General features: G+C 35.7%; 1 protein-coding gene and 1 pseudogene across 2 annotated transcripts in view; one reads left to right on the top strand and one right to left on the bottom strand.

The window, feature by feature from the left end:
• DCDC1 (doublecortin domain containing 1) overlaps positions 1-26,610 on the top strand; it is a gene marked incomplete at both ends in the record, with an annotated part of 489,436 nt that overhangs the window by 317,306 nt on the left and 145,520 nt on the right.
• On the bottom strand, positions 3,990-4,594 carry LOC308634867 (transmembrane protein 69-like; annotated as a pseudogene). The gene has a single exon. The product of its transcript is annotated as a transmembrane protein 69-like (transcript).

Below are 26,610 nucleotides of genomic sequence, written 5' to 3'. Positions count from 1 at the left end.
TGTCATAATATTTTTTGTATTGCAATATTGACTTTGATATATTTTTACTCTTGAGAACTGAGAGAGTGAGTTCAGGAACTATTCCCTATTAACTGGGTGCATTGTATTCCATTAGAATATATAATTTTTACTTAGTTTTAATTCATATACCTTCTCCTTCTGTGTTTTCTACTTACTATTGATGTATGCTTTTATATGACTTTATATAAACTTCATAATGATAATTTAAATATTTTATAGCATTCTCCAGGATTAAAGAGCATATTAAATTATTATTATAGATATATGTATTTAAGTCATTTTCTATTCTACTCTTATGGACAGAATTTCAGTGACAGTCTCACTCATGTACCTTCATGCTTCTTTTAATTCCATTTCTTAGTATAAATTCCTAGGACTTTGCTCACTTTTCAAAAGGTATGACTATCTATAATACTTACCATATATTGTCCTATTATTTTGAATAAGATTTTACCCATTGGTAATACAAGTAACTAAGAATAAGAGTACATAATAATAATAATTTAATTTCCTCTTCCTCCCCAAATTAATCTGAAAGAAATTAGGGTTAGTTTTTTTTAGATCCTCCTACCCTCCCTCCCTCTTTCTTTCTTTCTTTCTTTCATTTTTTTTTTCTTTTTGGTAGTGAGGGTAAAACCCAGGGGCACTTTACCTCTGAGTTAAGTCCCCAGCCCTTTTATTTTTTATTTTGAGATAGGCTCTCAGTAAATTATTTAGAGCCTTTCTAAGTTGCTAAAGCTAACCTTGAACTTGCAATCCTCCTGCCTCAGCCTCCCAAGTCACTGGGATTACAGGCATATTCTACCAAGCCCAGCTAAATTTAGATCTTTTTGTTACCTTTGGTGGATATTAAAATAGGTGGATATTAAAAAAAAACACTAGGACCTGGGTGCAGTATTAAACACCTGTAATTCTAGCTACTAGGGAGACTGAGACAGAAGGATCCCAAATTTGAGGCCAGCCTCATTAATTTAGCAAGACCCCTCAGCAAACAAGTTAGACTTAGTCTCAAAAAAGAAGAAGAAAAGAAAAGAGTAAAAGAAAAAAAAAAGACTGTGGATATAGCTCATTGATAGAGCCTGTGCTAAAACCCCAGTATTATCCCCTCCAAACAAAACGACACATTAGGTTGCCTTGATTTGCATTTATTTGATTATAACTTCACATGGATCTGTTTTCTAATCCTGTTTTCCTTTATATGAATTGTCTGTTTATGTCCTGTTCCCATTAGTGATTCTTGAAATTAAAAAAAATTAGAATATGCTAATTACACCTTAGAGATAACCCCTTGCATATTATAGTTCATGCAAGCAATTTTTTCAATATGTCTGTCCTTTGATTTTGCTGTTTTTCGGTATACAAGAGTTTAAAATTTATATATTCTAATGCACTGAGATCTCCTCATGTGATTGTTTTGCTACTGAAAATAAGCAACCTTTGTCGATACAACACAATGACATTCATGTCAACCTTGTACAAATATGAGCCATTTGTATACAATTCATTATTATAAAGTATGTAATTATATGTTCCTAGATTAGGTATTTAGGCTAATTGCTTTGCTCTTTGAATTTTCTCCTTTGGTGTCTCTCCTTCTCTTTCCTCCCTGTTCTTCCTTTCTGTTTTTACTTTTTTTGTTCTTACTAAGTATCTTCCTCATTGTTCCTTATTCCACCATGAGCCTTTGATTGCCCTTGATGGAACTGAGACAGCAGTCAATTACCATATTGTACTGCTGTTCATATCCTACTGTGATCTATTGTTTTAAATAGCTGAAAAACCTTAAGCTTTTGTTTTAATCAGAAATCAATTCATGTATTATACATATATGCATATGCATAGATATATGCATGCATTTTATTTTGAGGGAAAACAATGCAATTCTAATGATAACTTCTTTGTCCATAATTATAAACTAAGGCAGGGGCTTGCCATGCTTCTGGACAGCTGGACACGAAGCTGAAGACTAGATTGCCTCCCTGTCATGCAATTACCTCCATTCTTGGACCAAGTCTGTTGTTTATTGCTCTTGATCCTTCCTTAAAATGGAGCCTTTGCTGTGTGGTACAGATAAGCTAATGCTACTTTTGGCCTGTCACACTTTGAGTTACTCAAAGAACCACCTCTTCTTTCATTGAAAGATTGTTTTGATAGATGTATGCTTGTTAAAACCTGTAGGTCACAGTGTCCGCCTTCTAGGATATACAGTCATTCATGAAGTCATTTTGGAGTCCCTATCTCATGTTTAGTACCAGCCCAAATAAAGTTTGAAGGAAATGTGTTTTCTGCCCTTGAAGTACTTAAATCTAATTGGGGAGGAAAAATATGTATGTGGGGTTATGGGGAGAGTTCAAAAGGACATTAGATAAACTAGTTACTAGTAAACCAGAGAGACTGGAAAGGTATAGATCTATACGCCACAGAATATTGCATCAGGGGAATAAAAACAAGGTGGCATCAACTAGAGAGAGAGAGAGAGAGAGAGAGAGAGAGAGAGAGAGAGAGAGAGAGAGAGAGATTTGAATTGTATCCCCAAAATGTGTGTTAAAATCTAAACTTTCAGTATCTGTGAACATGACCTTATTTGGGAATAGAATTTTTGCAGACATAATCAATTTAAGATATGGTTATGCTGAATTAAGGTGAACCCTTTTCTTGTATGACTGGTGTCCTTCTAAGAAAGGGATAAGAGAGACAGACACACAAGTGGAGCCCACTGTGTCAATGGGGGCAGAGGCTGAGGTGCTGTAGCTACAAGCCAAAGAATACCAAGAATTATTGTCAGACAATCAGAAGCTAGAAAGCTGCAAGGAAGAATACTCTTTCAGGTTTCAGAAGGAATATGGTTTTGTTGACACTTTAATTTTCCAACTTATCCACTATCATGTATATCTCAAAAGAACATATAAAAAGAGAATCTGAAAAAAATAATTCCTGACTTATAGTTTCTGGAAATGTTAGATATTAAATTTTTGTTGTTTTAAGCCACCCAGAAGCTGGACATAAGACCATATTCTGAAGAAAATATGGGATTAAGTATAACCACAAAAGGGGGCTCCACAATAAGGAAACCTCATTAGCAACAGTAAGAATGAATATATAGGGAATAAGAAAATTGGAGTGATTATCTCTGAGACTAGTGCAAGATAAATTGAAGTGGACAAAGTTGATCCTACTGATTAAAGGCCTTTATTAACAGATTCATTTTATTTCCTCATTCATAAATAAATGTTTACTAATTATTTATTGTACCTCTAAGGAGTAAAAGGTAGCCATTTAGATTCCAGAGTTATTAGAAAGGAAGTAGGTTGTTGGGGTACACTTCCTATCCTTTTATCTTTCTTATCCTCACCACCAAATGTTTAAAGTAGTTATTTTTTTTTCTGATTTAATTTTTTTTATTGTTGGTCGTTCAAAACATTACATAGTTCTTAATATATCATATTTCACAGTTTGATTCAAGTGGGTTATGAACTCCCATTTTTACCCCGTAGTTATTTTTAAAAATAATTTTAATTGGTCCTTCTTAGTTATACATGACAGTAGAATCCATTCTGATAAAATTATACAAGTGTGGAATATATCTTATTCTAACCCTAGGGTCTTGCTAAATTTCTGGGGCTAACCTTGAATTTGCATCCTCCTGCCTCAGCCTCCCAGACTTGCTAGGATTACAGGAATGTGCCACCATGCCTAGAAAAATTATAATCCTAACATATATTTTCCTGTCTCAAAATAAAAAATACAATGGGCTGGGATATAGCTCAGTGGTAAAAGAAAGCCCCTGGGTTCAATCCCCAGCATCAAAAAGAAAGAAAAAAAGAAATTAAAAGCAAACTATGAAGAAGAAAATTACCATTGGTGAAGGAAAAAGCCAAACAGGAGAAGTAGAAAAAGGTGATGTCAAAACGCAATTTGACAAGCCTTGTAGTTGACATGCTAATGTTATCAACAAAGTAGTTTTATATTTATCCTACTTGACCAGGTCTCTTGGGTCTTTTCCCCGAATACATATCTTCAAATAGTAAAGTGACTATAAATAAAAAAAAGACCACTAAAATCATAACTATTCTTAGGACTTTGAACCTTGAGATAAAGTAATAAGAGAAAAGGTTCAATGTGTAACACTGTCCCCAAACATGTCATTCATTACTAAGACCATAGCTCCACAAATCCTTCAGAAATAAGGAAGGCATACCATGAAGACATAATAGGAGTTGTATTATTAGATAAGTTAAGGTAGTTTAGTTTGGCTAGACTACCTTCTGGCAGAGCAAAACCCTATCTGATCCTTCTAAGAAAGATAAGAAACTGGCTCCATAAGCCATCTGAGTAAAAGCTGATAGGGGTGTGTCTTTGTCTTGACCAAGGCCAGTGGTAGAGAAATGGAGGGGGTTAGTCCTGCTGGGTCAGATATAATGCTGCCTTTAAGCCTTTGGGCAGGTAAGTGATGGTGCTGGTCGCCTGCTTGCTTCTGCTGCTTCCTAAAGCTGCACAGGGATGTATGATACCATTGTGTCTTGCTCTTACACATTGGAAATGATGGGAAAAGCCAAGGCTTTGGAAACAACATTAAGAGGTTTTGCTGAAGAGGTGTCTTGAGAGAGAAACTGTGTCTATTCTCCTGTTGGCTCCTATTCTCAGTGTGAAAGATACTTTAGCATCTTGGAAGATGGTTTGAGAAAGCCTCTGGATGAGATGAAGCCTAGTGAATCCTATTAAGTCGTGTTCAAGAAGATGACAAGCAGTTCTATTTAATGTGTTTTTACAGCTAAGTGGAGAGGCTACCTCAGACACATGTTGCTTTAAAATAAGAGGGTTTGGGAGTGTAGCTCAGTGATGGGAGGCCCTTGGGTTCACTTCCTGGCTTTGCTTTTGTCAAGTGGGGATATGGATAGCTGAGTTTCAAGAACTTCCAATAACTACTTTTCTTAAAGTAGTTATTCATACAGTTCTTTTCTAGGATTTTCTAGAGCAGCAGAGGTAAGAAGGCTGTGTTTATGAGAATAAGACTTATACTGCATGGGAAATCATCACTGACATTCGGTTTAAAATAGTGTTGCAAATGGTCTGTGAAGTTGTCTGGCTTTGGGGGTTGGAGGAATAAGAACCCTTGTTAACCAGAGGAGCTATTTTGTTTATTCATGATATAAATAAATATTTCATAATTTTTGTATTTTGATCATTCATTTATTAACTGATGTTATGGTTTGGATGTGAATTGTCCTCCAAAAGCTTATATGTGAGAAAATGCAAGAAGATTCAGAGAAGAAATGATTGGGTTACAAGAGCCTTCACCCAATTGGTGAATTAATCACCTGATGGGAGTAAGTGGTAACTGAAGGTAGGTGAGGTGTGGCTGGAGGAAGTGGTTCATTGGGGGCGTGGCTTTGGGGTATATATTTGTATCTGGAGAGTGGAGAGTCTCTCTCTGTTTTCTGATCACCATGGGAGCTGCTTCCCTCTGTTACACTCTTTCTCCATGATGTTCTGCCTCATCTTGAGCCCCAAGGAATGGAGCCAGCCTCCTGTAGATTAAGATCTATGAAACTCTGAGCCCTCAAATAAACCTTTTCTTGTGCTGGTCAGGTCTTTAGGTCACAGCAGCAACAAAGATGACTAAAACAATTGACAATACCAATTAAGCACATGTTATCAGTGCCTTGGCTTTAGCAATAAACAACTGCTATAAGGTCCATATTCTTATGTAAAATGTAAGTCTGTAAAAATAGCATGCTCATAAATTGTGACATGCTCTATGAAGGAATTAAAATACAGATGGACTCAAGAATAACCAGAGGCCAGGCCTGTTTTAGACAGCACAGTCACGGAAGTTTTCTCTGAGAAGGTGAGATTTGAACCCAGAAATTGCTGTTAATGAAAAACACAGAAGGAGGGCATGGCCCAAAGGAGGAGGATGAAGATAACAGTATGTTATGGACAGAGAGATTAGCAAAGAGACTGAGGCAAGATAGGGCTTGGATTATTCTACAAACAGGACAGAAGATTTAGCAAGAGCAGAAAGCATGAGAGGGAGCAGTAGAGCTGAGGATGATCTCAGCCTTGTAGATAAGACTCACACAGTTTGGTTTTGATTTTAACGGCAAAGGAAGCCCATAAAGTATTTAAATGGGAAATGACATGGTTTAATTTTAATTTAAAAAGATCACACCAGTTAGTATATTAGTGAAAAAATGATGTTAAAAAAAGATTTACCTGAAAATAATTCCTGAAGGCTTTTCTTTTTCTGTTTTTGCTACCATCATTGGCAACTTAAACATGTCCCTCCACACATTAACACTGGTACTCTTTATTACATTACCTTGTTCACTTCTTTGTAGGATTTATCTCAATTTATAAATATGATATATATTTTATATTCTTAGTTCTTTAAATTTCTCATCTCAAAGAACCTTTAGTTCCACAAACTTTGGCCAGTATTTGCCCTGTCAAACTTGACAATCATATTAAAATAGTTCTGTCTCTGAGAACTTAATAATGATTGTACTAGTAGTAGTGTTAACAGTGAATGTCCTAGGTCACATTGTATTTCTTGGCCCTTGTGTTCTTGCAGGAGAAAATTTAAGGCAAGACATACAAAAAGCAGTAAAAATATAGCAAAGTTTATTAGGAAAGAAAGTATTCTCAAGATGAATAGAGAGAGTGGGTCACCTCTAAGGGAGAGAGCTATATGTACCCCCTTTATTCCAGTTTTATTGGGAGTCTTGGGCAAGTTCCTAGAGTCCCACCCAGGTACCATCTCTCAATTTTTGACTGACAGTAGGCTTGAATCATTTTAAGTTCCTACTATGTATGGTCTTAACCACAAACACCCAAGCAAAAACCATGGGAGATACTTTTACTATTATAATGAGATTAAAATCATATGCCAAATATCTAAAGTCAACTCTCTGTCACCTTGGCTCACCCTGACTAGTTCTTATTGCAACTTGCTTTTCATAGATTTTTATGGTTGGTGGACTTTGTTTTTAATTATCCTGTCTTCCAAAGTCTTGGAATCTTTGGTCTGTGTAAGGTTCACAAATGTCCCTCCTTCAGAGTAATTTGTGTTCTTATTGGCAGGGAGGAGTCTTAAATTTCTAGGGCATGATAATAGCTCCACAGATAATAAATAGGTTGTTTATAGAGGAATATATCCTATTGACTTAAGCCAGGGCAGGGCCAGAGTGGCCTCAGGTAAATTAAACAGGGGACTTTAACCACTGAACCACATCCCTAGCCCTTTTTATTTTTTTTATTTTGAGATAGGGTCTTGATAAGTTGCTGAGTGAGACTGGCCTTGAATTTATGATTCTTTTGCCTTAGCCTCCAAGTTACTGGGATTACAAGCATGTACCAACACAGTTTGGTAAATTGCTTTTTAAATAAAGTACCCAGGCAGGATGGGGGTCAAGCGGCATGGTAGTCCCACACTATAAAATTATCCCTTTAACATGGGTTCATACTGCTCATGTCTGCTATCTATTAGTAATACCTACCATTTATTGAGATCCTTCATTATGTATGAGCTCTTATACCTACCAAGTTCTTTCTATACAAACTGTACAAATCAATAAATTACAATGTATTATTATAACTCTCATTTTATAGGTGAGGAAACTGAGATTGAAGGAGATTATTTCACTTTCTAAGGTCACAAAACAGCTGGCTAAGTAGGACTCAAACCCAGGTTTATTACAGAGAGAAACCCCATAATTTTGCCCTAGAAAGTATTTCCCTTTAGAACCAGCTTGTAACAGGATACCTGCTTTGAGAAGTTGACCTTGCTGGATTTAGTTTTGCTTCTCTTCCCTAATCTTTTTGCAAGGATTATGACCTTTGCCCAGAATCCTAAGGAGAATTCTCACCTAAATGGTTAAACTGCTAAATAATCTTTCTTCAGATTTATAGAACTCAAGAATATCTGGTGTCCTTTTTAATGCCCTTTGCTACTTTTCAGTTCTATGCATCAACTAACACAAAACATGTAAATTGGTGAAAAGTAATGTCTATCTCAAAAAAAAAAAAAATTACAGGAGCTAGCCCCAGGATGTTAAGGTCCATTGCCATGTTCCTAAGAAGGAAGCCTCGACACATGTCCTGGATGATGAAGACCCCACTCGGCATATAGCCTTTCTGCCCTTCTACTTTCCCTCCCATAAAAGCCCTTTGTACCTCTGAACCCCTCCAGATGGTGCTTTGAAGCCAATAACCCTTCTGTTTTCTCAAAATGTCAGCCAAAATGGGGGGAGGGGCTACTAAGGATTGAACCCAGGGGCACTCTACCACTAAGCTACATCCCAGACCTCTTTATTTTTCATTTTGAGACAGAGTTTTGTTAAGTTGCTGAGGCTCGCCTTGAACTTGCCATCCTCTTGCCTCAGCCTCCAGAGTTGCTGGGATCACAGGTGTGTGCAAATGTAAACCCTTAAGTAAACCAGATTCCTTCCTACCAATTCTCATGTCCCAAATATTAACCACTGAGTGGTAAGCAGCCTGGAGTTTAACCCAGTAAAAGTCTCTCTCTCTCTCTCTCTCTCTCTCTCTCTCTCTCTCTCTCTCTCTCTCTCTCTTTTTTTTTTTTTGTATTTCTACTCACAACTGAATCTTCCCTGTAATTTCTGGTTTCCTAATTTTATTCTTACTCCATTTCAGTACAATCTTTCTTACTCCATTTTAATATAATCTTTCATATACCTTCATCTACACAAAAGGAAAGCTATTACAAAAGCCAAAATCCTAGAATTTTCTAGCCCCTTGATTTTTCTGTCTCTTCTGTCTAATTTCTAACTTCTGAATTTTCAGACTGTGGAAAAAAGTCATAAAATTGTGCTGTCTCCTATCATCTAATCTTAGCAAAGCATGGCTCAGAAAAATAATCTTTATTTATCAAAGTCTCCCTAACAAATTTCTCTTGTAGCCTTTGAAAAATTTTTCCTAGGTCCCAACTATCCAAAACAGTTCCAAACTTTCTGGTGGATTGTTACTACTGCAGTTTTTACTGTTAGATAAAAATTATAAGAAGCCATTTTTTTTCAGACTAAACTCCTGAACGAGTCCCCAACAGATCAGACTAAAAGTCAAAATGGAGTCATTTATACTAAAAGTCAAACAAAAACTAAGTGTTACCGAATGCTTTGTCCTCATCCCTGATGCCAATCCAATAACAACTTTGAAAAAAGGAGAAACACAGGGGACTCCTATTCCAGAGTCTGTGATTCTGCCTATCAGGTGAACAGATGGTTTTTAAAGAGATGATTCAACGGCTACAATCCAGGTGTTCTCTGTCCAGAGTTGTAATTCACTTGTTAACTTGGGAGATGGTCATTTCTTAGACTTCTGGTGCCATTCCTGAAGTCTGAATTATTTCCTTCTTGTGGTGAGTGTGTGCTGAAGGTCAGATAACTCTTCCTAGGATGGGGAAGAAAGGTAATCCTGTTTCCCTTGAGATTAGGGAGGGGGAAGGAGAGAGGAAGAGAAAGAAACATGTTTGTTTTAAAAATAAATCTCAGTGCCAAAGCAGTGATGGCTATATTCAAAGCATAAAGTGGACACTGTTACATAGGTTGTTATATGACCTTCAAGAAATCAAGAGAGGAATAGATAACTCTCCCCAAAGAGGCCAGTTTCAATTGGCAGGACAATGAAGGTGCCTCTGTAAGTTGCTTTCTTACAAAAATGTAACCTGCAGTGGCCTCATGTTAACAAGTTATTTTTCTGTTGTTCTCTATGTCCTGAAGGTAAGTTTGAGTGACCATTGTGCTTTTTGTTTTTTGTTATTGCTTTCTCAAACCTTTCTCATCTATAAAACCAACCTCCTCTGCTTGGCTCATTGAAACAATCTATTTTATAGATTGAATTGCTGTTCAATTCTAGGCTGAAAAATAGAGCCAATTAAGATCTTTAAACTAAATTGTAGTAATTTTCGTCTGTGAGCCTCAGCTCACTTACCTCTATCACAGATATTGAGATGAATAATACATAGTTTTCCAAACAGAAAAGGAGGAAACTGTGAGGAACACAGGTGTCTGGCACTTTTGAGCTTAATAATTGTGTTAGTCAGCTTTTTGTTGCCATGACTCAAAACTTGGCTTAAGTAATTAAAAGGAAGAAGAGTTCATTTTGACTCATGATTGCAGAGGTTTCAGTCCATGGTTTGCCAGCTCTATAACTTTGGACCTGAGGAGAAGTAGAACATCATGGCAGAAGGGCATGGTGGAAGAAAGTTGTCCAGACCATGAGCCAGAAAGTGGTGGGAGAGAGGAACAGGGAAGGAAGGGAGGACAGGGCAAGAAATATTCTTCACGGGAGATCCCCAGTGACCTACTTGCTTCATTTCTTCAACCAGGTCCCACCTCCCATAGCCTTCACCCCTATCCAGTAGCCCATTCAGCTATTAATGGATTAATCCACTGATGAGATCAGAGCCCTTCTGAAAGCCACTTCCTAAAAGCCCCACCTCTGCACATTGCTTAGAGTATAAAGAGTATAAACATTGCTTGGAGTTTAAAGTTCAGATTTTATCACATGGCATTATTTCTCCTAATACTCAGCCAAACCAAATACTTCATATGGAAAATTAACAAGAAAATTAATTATGCCAGTGGTTCCTAAATTTGTATGTATATCATAACAATGTGGGGTCCTTTAAATTTCATCAAGTTCAAGCCATACTCCAGGCAATTAAATTGCAATCTCTGGGTTGGGACATAGGCATCCCTATTTTCGAAGCTCTCATAGTAATTTCATTTGCAAGCAAATTGGGCACCACTGACATATAGCTTCTTGTTTCAAGCCTAAGGTCCTGTACACCTGGTATCCTACCTACTACCTTGTCCTCTGAGTAGCTTTATCTACTCTTCCTTAAAGACCCAGTTCAAATGCTAACATATTTGAAACTTCTTTGATGCCACACACCCCAATCCAGGTCATAGAGTCAATTAACCTATTTTCTGTGTTCATCTAACTTTATATATGACTCACCTCTGTTACTTATGTATATGTCAGTCTCCTCCACATATATAACTTTAATGTGACAGTGCATTCAACTTCAAAAACATTATATAATGAAAGAGAGGGAAGGAGAGTGATTTAGCCCAAACCTTTTGGAATAGACTAAAAATTTGAGAATTAATGGTATTGCGTTTATTATCTGAGCAAAATCTAATACTTATATTCTTATTCATGCTAGTCTTCTTTCTACCACTAATTTGTGAAGTTTAAAGGAACTACCATTCACTGAATACTTTCTACATACACATAATATAAAAACATATGTATATGTGTGTGTGTATATATATATATACATTATATAATTTGATATATATATAATTTGATCATTATATATATATATAATTTGATCAATATATATATATATATATATATATATATATATATATATATATAATTTGATCATTACTGTCACACTTTAAAGGTATAAAATTTCCATTTTATACCAAAAAAATTAAGGCACGTAGAAACACAGATCAGCATAAGGTTTCTCAGCTAAAAAGTGACCCAGGTGGAATTAAAACCCAACCTTCCTCTTTCCACTGAGTTTCATTTTTTTTTTACTTTTAAAAAAAATCTCAATATCTAAATGCATTTTTCCAGAATGCAAGATGATTAAGAAAATGGATTGTTTTTTGTTTTTGTTTTCATTTTTGTTTTTTAGTGATATCATTTGACTGCTGGATACAATATAGACATTTAACAACTCAGATTATTATTCGTTAGTGTTCTCAGGATCTCTCAGTGTGGTCTTGCTTTTTAAATTTCTGCCACTAGTGTCTACCAGCACCCTTTATATTATGGCTGATAAACAGTTGGCTTAACCTACCTGGAACTCCACTTGTTCCCTAACTTTGACTGCGGCATTGATTAAAACCTCTTTCAGATTACCATTTTCCTTGAAAACTCAAATCACAAAGCATATTATTAAGCAAGTCTGCGTCCTTCTATCATAACTGTTTCATCCATATCCTTGAAATAGCAATCGTTTTACCCAAAAGTTCTACAGTTGTCTCTTAAGTAGAATTAAAGGTTACACTATTCTTTTGAATTTCAGAAAATAATGATGGAAATACAAAACCCATGAATGAGGTAAGATAAATATGGCTTTTTTACATGCACCAGATGGGCTTAACACAATCAGGCAAACACCAAACAGAAGATCAACAAGAGAAAAGGAAAATTAAGCAAGTAATAACATAAGCAGCTGGAAAGAGGGAAACAGGAGAGCAGCTGATGAGCAGAAAAAAAGGAAAAGTGAAGCATTTCAGTGAAAACCTATTATTACCAAGAAGCAATTTTTAATATGGATAAAAGCCTGCTTAACAGTAAGAAGAGGACTTAACATTATTTTTAAAAAGGAAATTTTGGCAAGTTAAATAGAGCTAAAATAGAATTAAGAAAAAGAGGATATATAATATGCTTCTTAAACTTTAGAATAATGAATGAAATGTAATTGCTCAATTTAAATGGACTAATGAAATTCAAATCACAAGTGAGGACTAAATCATAGTTTTTATTGGGAAAATATCGATGGGTAGGTAGAAGATGAGTAAATATTAACACATTGAGCCCCTCTAAAAGTAGAACTTGCATCAAACTAGATATCACCAAAGCAATTCCTTATAGTTGTGCCTCCATCTGATAGGCTGGCAATCATGAAGGATTTAGTGAGGATAATGATTATTAGATACCATGGAATAAAAGTGGTTGATATTGTATCAAATAGATAAGTTTAGCAGTAGGTGTGTTCATCACCTTTTCATTGTTGTGACTGAGTACCTGAGATAAATAACTTAAAGGAGGAAATATTTATTTTGACTCAGAGTTTTGGAGGTTTCAGTCCATGGTCACCTGGCTCCATGGATTCTGGGCTTGTGGTGAAAGGGAACATCATGGCGGGGAGCTTCTGGTGGAGCAAAGATGCTCACCTCATGGCAGATAGGAGGGAGGGAGGGAGGGAGAGAGAAAGAGAGAGAGAGAGAAGGGGCTAGGGACATGATATACCTTTCAGGGTCATGTCCAGGATGACTTACTTTCTCTAACTAGGTTCATCTCCTATAGTTGTGACCATCTCCCAATAATGCCTTCAAATTATGAATCCATCAATGGGATCAATCCACTGTGAGATTAGAGCCCTCATGATCTGATCACTTTTCAAAAGCCTCACCTCTGAACACCACTGCTTAGTGACTAACCCTTCAACATATGAGCATTTGGGGGACATTGCAGATGTGAACATTATCAGTAGATTTTTAAGCTAGTTTTAAATATGATGATGATGATGATGATGATGATGATGATGATGATGATAGGATGTAATTGAGTTTGAACTCAGGGGTGCTCTACCACTGAGCTACGGTCCTTTTAATTTTTTTTTTTTTTGAGACAAGTCTCACAAAGTTTGCTCAGGCTAGTCTTGAACTTAAAATCCTCTTGCCTCAGCATCCCAAATCACTGGGATTATAGGCATGTACCCTGGCACTTGGCTAGCTAGTTTTTATATTGCTGAATAAAACTTACCCCAAACTTAGTAACTTAAAATAAAAAAAAACAGCTATGATCTGTCATCATTTCTGAGGATCAGGAATACAGGAGCTTAGCTGGGTTGTTCTGTTTCAGGATCTTTCATGATGTTTGTCAAGCTGTCAGTCAGGGTTTTATCAGCTGAGGGTTTCAGTGAGGTTGGAAGATCTTCCAGGTTTACTCATGTGAGTGTGACTGTCAGAATGAGACTTGCTTGTTAGTCACTGGGCCTCTCCATAGGGCTATTTATAATAATTTAGCTGACTTCCCCCAGAAGTGAGAGAAGGGACAAGAAAGAGAGAGAAAAATAAACAAACAAACAATGACAAAACACATCCAAGACAGAAACTGGTGTCTTTTATAATCTTCCCATAGAGGTGAAATACTGTCACTTCTGCCATGTTCTATTGGCCACACAGATCAGCCTTGGTACAGTGAGGGAGGTGTATCAGGCAGCTCAGGATGTCATAACAAAATACCACAAACTGGGTGACTTAGAAATCTATTTTCTCACAGTTCTGAGACTAGAAGTCCAAAATCAAAGTGCTAGCAAATTTGGGTTTCTAGCGAGGACATTCTTTCTGGCTTGCAGATTGCTGCCTTCTTCTTGTAGCTTCACATGGCCTTTCCTCTGTGCTCTTCAAGAGAGAGGGAGAGTGAAGAGAGGGAGGCAGAGAGATCTGGTATCTTTTCTCCTTCTCTTCACCTTTTGTCCTCATTTAAGCCTAAATGTTCCTTAAAGTCCCTATATCAAGTACAGTCACATTGAGGTTAAGACTTCAGCATATAAATTTTGAGGTAACACAATTTGGTCCATGACCAAAGGTTCATAAATGAGGAGGCAGGGCTCTTCAGGGCTGTGCTGGGTGCTGTCTAACATGGGTGTATTGGTGGTGGTGTCTGCTGGACTGTCTCCTGCCCTAATGGCTTCTTTCAAGCCAAACTCACCAAAAATATTTGGAGTTATCTTTGTAAAGCATACTAGACTATCTAAAACATATAAATAATTACTGCCAACCAAATACAAACAACTTAATAACAGAAAGTGGGTGAAGGTGACTGAGGATATAACTCAGTGATAGAATGCTTGCCTAGAATTTGGGAAGTCCCGAATTCCATCTGCAGTATCAGCTCCCCCTCAAAAAAGAAAGTGAATAAAAGATATTGATAAAAAAAAGGGGGAGAGAATTGAACAACAGCAGAGGAGGTAGAGAGGGAAGATGGGAGGGGAGGGGAGGGGAGGGGGGATAGTAGGGGATAGGAATGGTAGCAGAATACAATAGTCACTAATATGCCATTATGTAAAAATGTGAGTGTGTAACAGATGTGATTCTGCAATCTGTATTTGGGGTAAAAATGGGAGTTCAAAACCCAATTGAGTCAAATGTATGAAAGATGATATATCATGAGCTCTGTGATGTTTTGAACAATCAATAAAAAAAAAACAGAAAAAAAATTGTACACCATGATCAAGTAGGATTCATCCCTGGGATGCAAGGCTGGTTCAATATACGGAAATCAATAAATGTTATTCACCACATCAATAGACTTAAAGACAAGAACCATATGATCATCTCGATAGATGCAGAAAAAGCATTTGACAAAGTACAGCATCCCTTTATGTCCAAAACACTAGAAAAACTAGGGATAACAGGAACTTACCTCAACATTGTAAAAGCTATATATGCTAAACCTCAGGCTAGCATCATCCTAAATGGAGAAAAACTGAAGGCATTCCCTCTAAAATCTGGAACAAGACAGGGATGCCCTCTATCATCACTTCTATTCAATTTAGTTCTCGAAGTACTAGCCAGAGCAATTAGACAGACAAAAGAAATTAAAGGCATAAAAATAGGAAAAGAAGAAATTAAATTATCGCAATTTGCGGATGACATGATAATATAGTTAACAGACCCAAAAGGGTCTACAAAGAAGCTGCTAGAGTTAATAAATGAATTCAGCAAAGTGGCAGGTTATAAAATCAACACGCATAAATCAAAGGCATTCCTGTATATCAGCAACAAAGCCTCTGAAATGGAAATAAGGAAAACCACTCCATTCACAATATCCTCAAAGAAAATAAGATACTTGGGAATCAACCTAACAAAAGAGGTGAAAGATTTATACAATGAAAACTACAGAACCCTAAAGAGAGAGATAGAAGAAGATCTCAGAAGATGGAAAAATGTACCCTGTCCATGGATAGGCAGAACTAACATCATCAAAATGGCGATATTACCCAAAGTTCTCTACAGGTTTAATGCGATACCAATCAAAATCCCAACGGCATTTCTTGTAGAAATAGATAAAGCAATCATGAAATTCATATGGAGTTATCTTTGGAGTTGGTTTATATCACTTTTTTTTCCAAGCCACTTGTACAGAAAAATAAAAGCATCATTAATACTGTTCTATTAAAATATAAGAATTATAAGTATCTTATGTAGCTACATGTATATATACATTATATGCATACCTCCTTAAATAACTATCTAGTTTTATAAAAACTAGTTAAGAAATCACTGCCATATTTGTTTTAGATTTTTAGTTTTTTGAAACTAAACATTACTGCTATATTTGGAGATCACAATTCTTGGGCCACTTCTCCCTTTCTAGCTCTCCAGAGGATACATACATTCTGAATTAGTTTATTATTTACTCATGATATTTTTATTTGTTAGTGTTCTATCAATGACATGTTATATGGTATGTTTTCATTATTTATGTGAATTATCCCATGCCAAACATATGATTTTGGATTTTTTAAATATTATTTTAATATTTGTTCATAGTTGTATATTTCTAATTCAATTCCTATATGGTTATTTATTTTGAATGTAGCACAATTTATCCATTCTGCTATTAGCAGATATTTGCTATATTCAGTTTTTCAATATTATATTCATTATCTTTCTTTATTCACTTATGTTGTGTTTTTAAATTTTTTAATTTGTTCTAATTAGTTATATATGACAGTAGAATGCATTTTGACACATAATACATAAATGGAGTATAACTTCTCATTCTTCTGGTTGTACATGATGTAGACTCACACCATTTGTATAGTCATATATGTATATAGGGTAATCATATATGTACAATATCTGATTCTTTGTTCCCCCTTCCCCCTCTTCTTCCTTCCTTCCCCACTGCCTAATGCAAAGTACTTCTATTTTTCCTATCCCCACCCCCACCATTGTGAAATAGCATTCACATATCAGAGAAAACATTTGGCCTTTGGTCTTTTGGGATTGGCTTATTTTGCTTAGCATAATATTCTCCAGCTCTATCCATTTACCTGCAAATGCCATAATTTCATTCTTCTTGAAGGCTGAATAATATTGCATTGTGTGTGTGTGTGTGTGTGTGTGTGTGTGTGTGTGTGTATATATATATATATATATATAATATTTTCTTTATTCATTCATCTAGGTTGGTTCCACAGTTTGCCTATTGTGAATTGAACTGCTATAAACATTAATGTGGCTGTGTCACTGTAGTATGCTGATTTTAAGTCTCTTGGCTATAAACCAAGGAGTGGGATAGCTGGGTCAAATGGTGATATATCTCTGATGATGGATGTGAATCCTTCATCTACCACATAGATTTTCATTACTAGTTCTAATTATTGCATGATATTGCCAACAGTGCTATAGTGGATATTCCTTGACATGTCTCATGGTGTGTGTGTAAGGATTTCTCTAGTGTGTATGCATGAACAAAATACATGCAAAACTTTCAACTTTAATGAGTATTGTCAAATAGCTTTCTCAGACAATGGTGGTTCTATTTGTAGCATAGGGGATAGGACATTATCAGACTTGATTTTTCCAATGAATATAAAATGGTACCTCCTCATTATTGACATTAATATTATAAATGGCCCTTCTCAGACTATTAGTGAAGCAGAACAACTTTTCATATTTATTAGTCATGTTGTATGTTGGCTTCCTTTTCTGTGATTTTTTTTATCAATATCTTTTATTCACTTTCTTTTTTGAGGGGGAGCTGATACTGCAAATGGAATTCAGGACTTCCCAAATTCTAGGCAAGCATTCTATCACTGAGTTATATCCTCAGTCACCTTCACCCACTTTCTGTTATTAAGTTGTTTGTATTTGGTTGGCAGTAATTATATGTTTTAGATAGTCTAGTATGCTTTACAAATATTTTATTCCAATTTTTAAATTTTTCAATAAACTGTTTTTAACTTTAAATAAGATTTATTGTTGCATGACTATGCTGAATACCTTTTAAATATTTTAAAAATATTTTAAAGTTTGCCTTTGTGCATTTAAGTTCTAATCAAGCTTTTTGTTTTTAATAACAATATTTCAAATATATAGGAAAGTATGAAAGGGGTTTATTTTGACATGTATAATTAATAGTTATAGCACTGCTTATTGAATAATCTATTATTCTCTCACTAAATTCATAATATCACTTTGTTAATAAACCACATTTCCATATATACCTGAGTATGTTTCTGGGCTGTACTATGTTCCATTGATTCTTACTTGTTTAAGTAAGTTTTTTTTTTAAAGCCATACATATAAATTAGTATTTGTTTACATAATACAAATATCCATCCTGTAATTGGTGATGAAAACAAAAAATAGAACTAGTTTAAGGTTAAATAAAATTATATTCAAAAGAATAGCTTTCTGTTAGAGGTAATCCAAGGAATTATCTGGACATACAAATATTCATGTATTTATACATTTTATACTAACGAATTATTATAGATGACTTTAGAAAATTTGCTCACATCAAAATGTTTAAAACTTGGAAATGAAAATATTTTTTATTAAAAATATTTTTTCAGGCTGGGAACGATGGCCTGTAATGCCAGCAGCTCAGGAGGCTGAGGCAGAGGAATTGCAAGTTCAAAGCCAGCCTCAGCAATAGTGAGGTGCTAAGCAACTTAGTGAGACCTGTCTCTAAATAAAATACAAAATAGGGCTGGGGATGTGGCTCAGTGGTCTAGTGCCCTGGTACTGCCCCCCCCCCCCCCCCCGCAACACAGAAAAAAATTTCCACACATTGTTAGATCAGTTTATCTTTTATAACAGAGACACTGTAAAGTGACCTTAAATGAGCTGTGCCCTCCTTTCAGTGCAGGCAAAGCTTGCAACTTTCTCCTCCTCCTCCTCCTCCTCCTCCTCCTCCTCCTCCTCTTCCTTCTCCTCCTCCTCCTCTTCTCCTTCTTTTTTCCCTGTGACTTGTTTCTAATTATAGAATACAGAAAAGATGATGGGATATGGTTACATAACATTATTTGAGATTCTGAGTTGGCATACTGCAGCAAGACACTCTCTTTCTGGCCTTGAAGAGGCAAACTGCTATAATGTGAACTGCCTCTTGTGAGGCCATGTGGCAGGAACTACAGGTACTATCCTGAAGCTGAAGGCCTTAGCCATATAGCTACAAGGTAACAAATTCTGCCACCAACCTGAGGGAGTATAGAACTATATTCTTCCCCAGATGAACCTTCAGATGAAAACGCAGCCCAGATGACATCTCGATTGTAGCAATTTCATGAGACATTGGGTAGAAAACCCAGACAAGCCATGTCTGGAGTCTGCAATTGTGATAGTTAACTTCATGTGTTACTTTGATGAGACCATGATAAGGAAATATATCTGGAAAAATATTATTTTTGTGTGTGCCTGTAGAGGTGTTTCCAGAGGATATTAGCATTTGAGTGGGAAGACCAAGTAGAATATTGCAGATTGCCCTCTTCAGTGTTTTTATTCAACTTGATGAGAGCTTGAATAATACAAAAAAGCCAAATAAAAAGGGAATTTGTGTTTTGCCTGACTGTTCAAGCTGGGACACCAATTTCTAACTGTCCTCAGACTAGAATTGATACTATTAGTGTACCTGGTTTCTTAGGTCTTTGGACTTGGACTGAAACTATACCAACTTTCCTGGGCCTCTAGCTTGTGGACAGCGGATCATTTCTTGACTTCAGTAACCACGTAAGCTAATACCTTATTTTATACACATATACACATTTGTATACACACACACACACACAAACACATACACACACAGAATCTCTGTTTTATGATGGTTCAACTAATATTTTTTCAACTTTAAGATGTTATGAAAGAGAGATATATTCAATAGAAATCATATTTTGGATTTTGAATTTGGATCTTTTCCTGAGCTAGTGATATTCTATAAAATACTCTCTTTTGTTGTAGAATCAGCAAGTCATTCCTCCTAGTCTGTCATGTGATCACAAAGGTAAATAGCCAATACTCTATAGTAAACTGTACTGCCAGAATTTTGTGGATATGTCTTCAACACATTACATGAAATATTCAATACTTTATTATAAAATAGGATTTGTGTTAGATGTTTTGGCCTATCTATAGGCTAATATAAGTATTCTGAGTGCATTTCAAGTATGGAAGGCTAAGCTATGATGTTTGGTAGGTTCAATATATTAAATGTGTTATGAATTAGAAATCAAGAAGGCAATCATATTTATAATAGCAATGAAAAATAAAGTGCCTAGAAATAAATTTGACCAGATAGGGGAAAGATCTACACAATGAAAACTACAAAATATTAATGGAAGAAATTGATGAGTACACACACACACACACCACAAATGGAAAGACATTCCATGTTTATGGTTTGGAAAAATCAATATTGTTAAAATATCCATACCACCTTAAGTGATTTAGGGATTCAGTGCAATATCTAGGTACCCAAAATAACAATGACATTCTTTATAATACTCAGAAAAATAATCCTAAAATTGTTATGGAGCCACAGAAATCCTGAGTAGCCAAGCCTCCTTGAGCAAAAAGAACAAAGCAAGAGATATTACACAACCTGAACTAAAAATATATTACACAGCTGCATCTATTGAAACAGTATGGTAACATAAAAATAGAAACAGACCAGTGAAATACAGCCTGGAAGTAAACCAAAGAATATTTGACAAACTACATATGTTCAATAGATGGCTCTGAGGAAATTGGTTATCCACATGGAAAAGAATGAAAGCAGACCCCTATCTTCACCAGTTACAAAAATCAACTCAAAATGGATTAAAGACTTAAATTTGAAATTTGAAACTAATAGAAGAAAATAGTAGAAATACTTTAGGATATTGGAATGGGAAAGGATCATTTTTGTGCAAGACCCAAAGCATAAAATATAAGAACAAATAGAGATAATAAGATTACATCAAATCAAAGAGCTCCTGCTCAGCAAAGGAAATAATCAACATAGTAAAGAGACAATCTATAGAATGAAGAAAAGGTTTGCAAATTATACTTCTGAGTTCCAAAACTCAAAAGTAAAAAAACAAATGCAAATAACCCAATTTAAAAATGGATAATATACCTAAGTAGACATTTCTCAAAAACAGATATACATATGGCCAATAGGAATATGAAAAAATGCAGTCTCACTATTCACTCAGGGAAAAGCAAATCAAAATATTCCTGCCTCCTACACGCAGGAATCATGTGCCCATCAAGGGCTCCAGGCCTCAGCTCCAGAGTAAGTCTCCCAACTACTCACCTACACAGGACTATCTCCTGGGTACCCGAGCAAGATCATTGGTGGCAGCAGCACCTGTGAAGAACTTTTGGCCACCCACCTGAGCAGAAATCACAGATGCTGCTCTCATGGAGGACACCAGGCAGCTTCCCCTGGGTAGGAACCCTGGCTGCCACCCCCCTGTGGACCTCCACATACCAACGTGGGGCCCCTGGTCACCTCTATCTTGGGACACTGCAGCAGTGGACATAGTCCCCTATGTACAGTAGCCTGCCTGAATCCGGGAACTTCACACAGGCTCTGAAGTCAGCCGGCACTGTAAGCCCCAGAGCCTGTTGCTTAACTCATCATCCAACACCATCCTCTGGCTCCCCACACCCGACCTGACACCCCACCGCTGAAAGCTGGAGCCTCCATCTTGGGTCATCTACATCACCATCTTCCAAATACTCAGTTTCTAACTCCTCCCTCTCCTCAACAGCCGCTAACCTGGTACAGTGACACCATGGTTACCTTCACCATCCTGAGGGCGGAGATACCAGCTAACAACAGATGACCCCACCTATTGGATGAGAAGGGAAGCAGGAAAGATACTGATCTCCAATCAAAACAAGCCCTGTGTCTTCAAGACTTTTTTCTTTTCTTTTTCTTTCTTTTTCCCCCCCTCTCACTTACTCTTCTTTCTCCCACCCTTACATCCTCAACATATGTGAAATCAAGTACTGTGCATGAATTAGGATTTTGAGGACTGGGATGTCTGAACAGTATATTACAGTTGTGTTGTACATTCTTTTTATTCTTTTTTTTAATTTTTAATTTTTTTCTTTTTTCCCATCAATTTCTGATATTTTAACTTTTTAAAAAATTTTCTTGATATGTACTTGTGTTTATTTTATGTACTCTACTGTCTTCCCACATAGTTGTCTTCCCAAATTTACTTCCACTCCCTTCTCCTGCTACTAATCTTCCTCCTTAGTTTCTCTTTCACACTTCCTAAGATATAACAACTCTATATCCTCACATCCTATCATCGCCTCAGAATGTCATTCTTCTCCTCACCCCTGGTTCTTTGTTCACCATCAGAAACTGTAAACCCTTTTACAAACCTACTGAGTATATTGTAGATAATAATTGAATTCACCATTTCTGTACATTGTGACCAAACTGTAAATGTCTTATTAGCAAACATTTGTTTTTAGGGTGTATATTGTTTATATTGAGATCTGATATCATTGTTCTTCACCTCAAAGGAGAGGTATTGGATTCCTACAGGAGCACTATAGGCTTATAGGGTAAAAATGGTAACACCTAGGGTCAACAGTGTTAGAACAGAAGACACACAACCAACATTTAAAGACAAGAGAAGAAAGTGCCCCAAACAAATCAAGATACCACGTATGAGAATCCATGGCCAGCACAGCAGATGAAATAACAGAGAGGGAGTTCAGGATGTACATAATTAAAATGTTCTGCGAATTAAAGGATGATATAGGAGAGCAAATACAGGCAGCAAAAGATCATTTTGGTAAAGAGCTACATAAACAACAAAAAAGATTACTTCAATTGAGAGATAGAGATTCTGAAAAAAAAAAACCAGAAATCCTTGAAATGAAAGCAACAATCAACTGAATTAAAAGTTCAATTGAAAGGATTACTAACAGATTGGAAGACAGGACATTAGACAATGAAGACAAAATATATAATCTTGAAAAAAATGTAGACCACACAGTGAAAATGGTAAGAAACCATGAGCAGAACATTCAAGAAATATGGGATAGCATAAAAATACCAAATTTAATAGTTATTGGGATAGAGGAAGGAATAGAGTTTCAAACCAAAGGAATGAGCAATCTATTCAATGAAATAATATCAGAAAATTTTCCAAACATGAAGATTGAATTGGAAAACCAAATTCAAGAGGCTTACAGGATGCCAAAATCACAACAGATCCACACCAAGGCACATTATAATGAAACATACAAAATAAGGAGAGAATATTAAAAGCCATGAGAGAAAGGAATCAGGTTACATATAGGGGGAAACCAATTAGAATATGTACAGATTTTTCAACTCAGACCCTGAAAACTAGAAGGTCCTGGAACAACATATGTCAAGCTCTGAAAGAAAATGGATGCCAACCAAGAATTTTATATCCAGCAAAATTAAGCTTTAGATTTGATGATGAAATTAAAATCTTTCATGATTAACAGAAGTTGAAAGATTTTACAACTCAAAAGCCTACATTATAGAAAATCCTTGGCAAAATATTCCATGAAGATAAATTGAAAAACAACAATGAAAATCAACAAAGAGAGGTATTACACTAAAGGAAAAAAAAACTAACCAAAGAAGAAAACAAGTCAAGTTAAATACCAAAAATAAACAAAAATGGCTGTAAATACAAATCATGTCTCAATGAGAACCCTGAATGTTAATGGCCTAAACTCACCAATCAAAAGACATAGACTGGCAGATTGGGTTAAAAAAAAAAAAAGACCTAACAATATGCTGCCTCCAAGAGACTTATCTTATCGGGAAAAATATCCACAGATTGAAGATGAAAGTTTGGGAAAAATCATACCACTCACATGGACTGTGGAAGCAAGCAGGGTTTCTATCCTCATAACAAAGTAGACTTCAAGCCAGAGTTAATCAAAAGGGATAAAGAAGGATATTTCATACTGCTTAAGGGAACAATTCATCAACAAGACATAACAATAATAAATTTATATGTCCCAAACGAAAGAGCATCTACATTAATCAAACATACTCTTCTCAGGTTCAAGAGTCAAATAGACCACAACACAATAATTCTGGGTGACTTTAACATGCCTCTTTCACCATTGGATAGATCCTCCAAACAAAAACTGAACAAAGAAATTATAGAACTCAATAATACCATCAATAGACTTATCTGACATATATAGAATATTTCATCATTCAATGAACAAATATACTTTCTTCTCAATAGCACATGAATCTTTCTCTAAAATATATCATATATTATGCCACAAAGCAACTCTTAGCAAATCTAAAAAAAGTAGAGATACTACCCTGCATTCTATCAGATAATAATGGAATAAAATTAGAAATTAATGACAAAATAAGAAATAAAAGCAACTCCAACACCTGGAGACTAAATAATATGCTACTGAATGAACAATGGGTTGCAAAAGACATCAAGGAGGAGATTAAAAGATTCTTAGAGGTGAATGAGAACACAGATATAACATATTGAAGTCTCTGGGACACTATGAAGGCAGTACTGATAGGAAACTCATTGTGTGGAGTTCATTCCTTAAAAGAAGAAAAAGTCAACAAATAAATTACTTAACATTATTTCTCAAACCCCTAGAAAAAGAAGCCTACCAACCAAGAAAAGCCCAGGACCAGATGGATACAAGCTCAGTTCTACAAGACCTTTAAAGAACAACTTATACTAATACGTGTCAACAAATCTACACCAAAAGCAGTAGGATACAGGAAATAATTAAAATTAGAGCTGAAGTCAATGAAATGGAAATAAAAGAAACAATTGAAAAAATTGACAAAACAAAAAGTTGGTTCTTTGAGAAAATAAATAAAATTGACAGACCCTTAGCATGCTAATGAAGAGGACAGAGAAAACTCAAATTACTGATATATGTGATGAAAAAAGAAATATCACAACAGACACTACAGAAACACACATGATAATTAGAAATTATTTTGAAAACTTGTACTCCAATAAAATAGAAAATGTCAAAGGCATCGACAAATTTCTAGAGTCATATGATTTGCCCAGATTGAAACAGAATAGTATATACAATTTAAACAGATCAATTTCAAGTGATAAAATAGAAGACACCATCAGAAGCCTACCAACCAAGAAAAGCCCAGGACCAGATGGATACAAAGTTCAGTTCTATAAGACCTTTAAGAAGAACTACTACCAATACTCTTCAATTTATTTCAGGAAATAGAAAAAGAAGGAGCACTTACAAACTCATTCTATGAGGCCAATGTCACCTTGATTCCAAAACCAGGCAAAGACACATCAAAGAAAGAAAACTTCAGACCAATATCTCTAATGAACATAGATGCAAAATTCTCAATAAAATTCTGACAAATCAAATACAAAAACATAAAAAAGATAGTGCACCACAATCAAGTGGGGTTCATCATTTGATGCAAGGTTGCTTCACCATATGGAATTCAATAAATGTAATTCATCAACCAATAGACTTAAAGATAAGAACCATATGATTATCTCAATAGACTCAGAAAAAGCATGCAACAAAATACAGCACCCCTTCATGTTCAAAACACTAGAAAAACTAGGGAGAGTAGGAACATATCTCAACATTGTAAAAGCTATCTATGCTAAGCCTCAGGCCAACATCATTCTAAATGGAGAAAAATTGAAAGCATTTCCTCTAAAAACTGGAACAAGAAAGGGATGCCCTCTTTTAACAACACTATTTAACCTAGTTCTTGAAACACTGGCCAGAGCAATTAGACAGATGAAAAAAAATTAAAGGCATACAGATACAAAAAAAAGAACTCAAATTAGCACTATTTGCTGAAGATATGATTCTATACCTAGAAGACCCAAAAAATTCCACCAGAAAAATTCTAGAACTAGTAAATGAATTCAGCAAAGTAGCAGGATAAAAAAATTAACACCCACAAATCAAAGGCATTTCTGTATATCAGTGACAAATCCTCAGAAAGGGAAATGAGGAAAACTACCCCATTTACAATAACTTAAAAAAAGTACTTGGGGATCAACCTAGCAAAAGAGGTGAAAGACTTCTATGACAAAAACTATAGAACACTAAAGAAAGAAATTTAAAAAGACCTTAAAATATAGAAAGATCTCCCTTGTTCTTGGAGAGGCAGAATTAATATTGTTCAAAATGACCAAACTACAAAAAGCATTATACAGATTTAATGTAATTCCAATCAAAATCCCAAAGATAATCCTCATAGAAATAGAAAAAGCAGTCACGAAATTCATCTGGAAAAATAAGAGACCAGAAGAGCTAAAGCAATCCTTAGCAAGAAGAGTGAAGCAGGTGGCATCACTATACCAGACCTTAAACTGTACTATAGAACAATAGTAACAAATAAAACATTGGCACAAAAATAGACTTGTAGATCAATGGTACAGGATAGAGGACACAGAGTCTAACCCACATAATTACAGTTATATTATATTGGAAAAAGACGCCAAAGATATACATTAAAGAAAAGATAGCCTCCTTCAACAAATGGTGCTGGGAGAACTGGAAATCTATATGCGACAAAATGAAATTAAACTTCTATCTCTCACTATGCACAAAACTCAACTCAAAGTGGACCAAGGACCTAGGAATTAAACCAGAGACCTTGTGTGTAATAGAAGAAAAAGTAGGCCCCAATCTCTGTCATATCAGCTTGGGCCTCTTCTTCCTTAATAAGACTCCTATAGCTCAAGAATTAATAAATGGAATGGATTCAAACTAAAACTCTTTTTCTCAGCAAAAGAAACAATCAGTGAAGTGAATA

Source organism: Spermophilus citellus (assembly GCF_964194105.1).
Source record: "Spermophilus citellus genome assembly, chromosome: 2".
NCBI lineage: Eukaryota > Metazoa > Chordata > Mammalia > Rodentia > Sciuridae > Spermophilus > Spermophilus citellus.
The sequence above is the reverse complement of the archived record's forward strand: the minus strand, read 5'-3'. Positions and strand labels throughout refer to the sequence as shown.